This window comes from Tenrec ecaudatus, chromosome 1 (genome assembly GCF_050624435.1).
Source record: "Tenrec ecaudatus isolate mTenEca1 chromosome 1, mTenEca1.hap1, whole genome shotgun sequence".
NCBI classification, from domain to species: Eukaryota; Metazoa; Chordata; class Mammalia; order Afrosoricida; family Tenrecidae; genus Tenrec; species Tenrec ecaudatus.
In genome coordinates this window covers 204,845,802-204,851,020 of record NC_134530.1, presented here as the reverse complement: position 1 = coordinate 204,851,020, position 5,219 = coordinate 204,845,802, and the positions used below count along the sequence as shown (strand labels likewise).

Here is a 5,219-nt window from a genome sequence, read left to right as displayed (position 1 = left end):
AGTACCACTGTATCCATTGGGGATTGCTTCCAGGATTCACCCCATGCATAACAAAACCGAAGAAAATTGAATTTATTGTATAAAATAGCATACTTTTGTTTATATACTTTAAATAGTCTCTTGCTGCTGTTTTTAAGTGTCATTGAATTGGTTATGACTTATAATAATATTTTGCATACAACAGAACAAAACACTACCCAGTCCTACAATTGCTCTTATGTTTGAGCTCATTGTTTCAGCTACAATGTCAGTCTAATTTCCTGAAGATTTTCTTTTTCTCAATGAAACTGTATGTTACCAAGGAAAAGTTTCTCCTAATAACGCATCCAAATTACATGAGATGGAGGCTTACTATCCTGGATTTTTAAGCGATAGTCTCTACTTCTTCCAAGACAGATTTAGATTTGCTTGGTCTCCTAGCAGTAGTCCATGATATTTTCAATATTCTTTGCCAGCACCATAATTCAAATACATCAACTATTGTGTGTATGCTACATTACTTTTAATAACTCACACAATGAAAATGCTATAGAAATAATATTTCATTTTCTGTCGTAAATTTTGAGAGATAGATCTAACCACTTAAAGGAATCCTGGTATTACAGGTTTGATATTGAATTGCTAACTACAAACAATGCAATTCAAAGCTAACAGCCAATCTATATCTGGTCCCATAAACAATTACAATATCAGAACCTCTGTATGGTGTCCCTATGAGTCAGAACTAAACCAATAAGAGTGGACGGATTGATCATTTAATTTTTTTTTCTGGGGGAAAAATGTATTTGTTTTTACTGGCAATGGGTTGAAGGTCACTTCTAGAGAGGATTTCCATGGGTTAGAACTCAACACTCCCATCAAACCCAATAGGATTGCTGCAGCATAAAACAAGTGGCTTGAAATTACAGACATTTATTGTCTCACAATTCTTCAGGACAAAAATTATAAATCAACATTTAAGTGAGGCCATGCTTCTTCTCAAGGCTCTAGGGAAGGAGCCATAATTGTTTCTATTGGATTCTAAGAGCCCCAGACATTCCTTGACTTGTGCTGGCATAACTTTGGTGTTTAAATATTATTGTCTTCTATTTGAGTGTCCCTGTCTCTGTGCTCCTTCCCTGTTTTTAAAAAGAATACCAGTCATATCGGGTTGTAGTCCACTTTATTCTAGTATAATTTTATGTTAAAAAAATTTCACTGCGGTGGTGTCGCCAGACTCTCCGGAAGGAGACGTGGCGGCGGTTGGGTCCCCGGCACCTTCTGCTTTTGTTGTCCCGCCGCCGCCTCCTCCTCCTCCCCCTCCTCCCCTCTGTCAGCAGAGGAGGCTTTGCGGCGGCTGGAGAACGGGGTGGAGGAGGATGGAGGAAGGAGGCGGCGGTGCGCGGAGCCTGGTGCCTGGCGGGCCAGTGTTTCTAGTCCTCTGCGGCCTCTTGGAGACGTCCGGCGGCGGCCAAGCGCTGCCCCAGCTCAGCGATGACATCCCCTTCCGAGTCAACTGGCCCGGCACCGAGTTCTTGCTGCCCTCCACTGGAGTTTTGTATAAAGAAGATAACTATGTCATCATGACAACTGCACATAAAGAAAAATATAAATGTATACTTTCCCTTGTGACGGGTGGAGATGAGGAAGAAGACAAGGACTATAAAGGCCCTAGTCCAAGAGAGCTGTTGGAGCCACTTTTTAAGCAAAGCAGTTGTTCCTACAGAATTGAATCATATTGGACTTATGAAGTGTGCCATGGGAAACATATTCGGCAATACCATGAGGAAAAGGAAACTGGTCAGAAAGTAAATATTCATGAGTACTACCTTGGAAATATGTTGCCTAAGAACCTTCTATCTGAAAAAGAACAAGAAGCAAAGGAAAAAGAAAAATCGAAAGAGATTCCCACTAAAAATATTGAAGGTCAGATGACACCCTACTATCCTGTGGGAATGGGAAATGGTACACCTTGTAGTTTGAAACAGAACCGGCCCAGATCAAGTACTGTGATGTATATATGTCATCCTGAATCTAAGCATGAAATTCTTTCAGTAGCTGAAGCCACAACTTGTGAATATGAAGTTGTTATTTTGACACCACTCTTGTGCAATCATCCTAAGTATAGATTCAGAGCGTCTCCTGTGAATGACATATTTTGCCAGTCACTGCCAGGGTCACCGTTAAAGCCCCTCACCCTGAGGCAGTTGGAACAGCAGGAAGAAATACTAAGGGTGCCTTTTAGAAGACATAAAGAGGAAGAATCACAGTCAACTAAAGAAGAGAGATTTCCAGCAATCCACAAGCCCATTGCTGTGGGCTCCCAACCCGTCCTCACCGTTGGAACAACCCACATCTCCAAATTGACAGATGACCAGCTCATAAAATAATTCCTTAGTGGTTCTTACTGCTTTCATGAGGGTGTTGGCTGGTGGAAATACGAATTCTGCTATGGCAAGCACGTACATCAGTACCATGAGGACAAGGATAGTGGGAAAACCTCTGTGGTCGTGGGGACATGGGACCCGGAAGAGCACATTGAATGGGCTAAGAAGAATACTGCGAGAGCTTACCACCTTCAAGACGATGGGACCCAGACAGTCAGGATGGTGTCACATTTTTATGGGAATGGAGATATTTGTGATATAACTGACAGACCAAGACAGGTGACTGTAAAACTAAAGTGTAAAGAATCAGATTCTCCTCATGCTGTTACTGTATATATGCTAGAGCCTCATTCCTGTCAGTATATTCTTGGGGTTGAATCTCCAGTGATTTGCAAAATCTTGGATACAGCAGACGAACATGGACTTCTTTCTCTCCCCAACTAAGCAATTTGGGCAAGCTAATGTCATTGAAAGTCATGATGATTTCTTTGTCTGGTGACCGTGTGTCTCGTTACAGAGTTCTCAGCCATTTGGACCTCATTTAAAGGATTTTGTCAAAGGACTCTCAACCACTGTGTGAATATCTGTGTGTACATAAGAGCTTATTGATAAATTTCTAAGGCAGAGACTTGTGTCTTATTTTTCATTCTTGTTGTGTCTTATAAAATGACCAATGGTGTGTGTTTTCTTAGCTTGGATAATGTGATCCCAGAATAAATCTCGTTCAAGCAAAAAAAAAAAAAATTTCACTGCAGAAATCCTATTTTGAAGTGACTTCATGTTCTAAGGTCCTTGTAGGAACACTAGTTAAAAGAAGGGGACTAAAATAAAGATTCTTAAGCTAAAGGCATAGAAAGATGTTCAAATGCAGAGCACAAAACAGATGTAAAATACTAAGAAAAGTAAGGAAAGAATAGAATTTAAAATAGAAAAATCAAGCTTTCTAATATATTTCTAATTAATGTCTCAACAATGGGGGGTTAAAAGAAATAGAATATAATGTTTAAAGAAATAATGAGTCATTTATTTTTAGTAGAAAATATCCCATATTTCAAATTGTTTCAGGTACCAATTGAGAAATAATGAGAATAAGAAGGATCAAATGCTGGCAACACTATTAAGCACTTAGTAGACCAAATTAGATTTTAACACTTCCAAAACTTCTAAATATTAACCAAATTAATATAAGAAAAACAATTAAGGTGGATGTGGGGGGAATGGAGTGGGAGGCCAACAAACTTAGAAACAAAGGAACAATAAGAGATATTAAAACTATGGCAAGGAAGGTGTCCAAGGCAGCAGAAGGCCTGGTGGTGTTTGTTCAAGTGCAATGCAGTTGAGAAAATTACTGAAAGCTGAATGAAGGTCAAACTTGATAGTGGGACAGAAAGTAAGTAAAAAGAAATAGAGGAAATAACTAGGAGGCAAAATAAATGTATAGAGGTATAAATATAGGCATGTACATATGTAAATATATTAATATATAATAATAGTGATATAGGTCTATGCACATATATTTAAATGTTAAGTAGTAAGGCAGTAGGCAGGCATTGGATCTCTACTGAAGTACTCCCTCAACATAAGAACACTTTGTTCTAATAACCTGGCACTCAGTGATGCTCACCTTCCCTATAAAATCACTAATGCAAAGGGCTTAAGTGGAGAGCAAATGCTTTAAAAATAATTAGGGCAAAGAATGTATAGATGTGCTTTATACAATTGATGTATGTATATGTATGGATTGTGATAAGAGTTGTATGAGCCCCTAATAAAATGATTTTTTTTAAAATCACTAAAGTCAAAATGGGTGCATAAGCAAATGTGGTGAAATAAGTCCATGGTGCCTACCTATTAACATATATAGTTTCTAGTGTCTTAAGGTTTGAAATTAAACAAATGGCCATGTAGCAGGGAAGCAACAAAGCCCACATAAAAGAAACACACCACCTATGTGATAAGGAGGTGTTGATGGGATAAGGTTTAAGGCATCAGAAGGCCCAAAACAAACAATCATATCAATGCAAATGATGGGAGTCAGAGTGGAGACCCAAATCCCATCTGTAGACAATGGGACATCCCCTCACAGAAGAGTCTCAAAGAAGGAATGATTCAGCAGGGTGCAGCATAGCATCGATGAAATGTACAACATTCCTCTAGCTCTTTAATATTTCCTTCCCCCCAATATCAAACCTCTAGTTCTACCTTACAAATCCGGCTAGCCCAGAGCATGTACACTGATATACATAAGAGCTCTCAATACACAGAATCCAGAAAAGAGAAACCCTCAGGAACAGTAATGGCAGTGGTGATACCATGAAGGTATGGAAGGTCAAAGGAAAATGATGAAGAAATGGGGAACCAATTGCCATGATTGACATATTACAATGAACAACAGAAATATGGGTGCAGGGAAACAGAAAATGGCATAAGATATGAAAATAATAAATTTAAAATTTATCATGGGTTCATGAGGGTGGGAGGGTAGGGAAGAGAGGGTAAAAAAGATGAGCTGATACCAAGGACTCAAGTAGAAAAAAATGTTTTGAAAATGATGATAGCAACATATGGACAAATGTGTTTGATACAATTGATGTGTGAATGGTTGGTTATAAGAGCAGTATGAACCCCCAATAAACTGATTTATTTTTTTAAAGAAATATAATTGAAATCTTTTTCTTAATTAAATAAATATCACACTGACAATAGATAGATTTTTATAAAAACAGTGGAAGTATAAGAAAATATATAAAGGTATTTTAATATTTTACTTCACTATTTTCATATGTAGAAGATTACATGTAAGAAACAATTCAATTTTTTTATTAACAGCTCTATTACTCTAGAATTCAAAAG

At 38.0% G+C, this 5,219-nt stretch overlaps 1 pseudogene; it reads left to right on the top strand.

The window, feature by feature from the left end:
- The first annotated feature begins 1,337 nt into the window (after positions 1-1,337).
- Positions 1,338-2,992, top strand: LOC142423268 (endoplasmic reticulum lectin 1 pseudogene; annotated as a pseudogene).
- Positions 2,993-5,219: the final 2,227 nt, after the last annotated feature.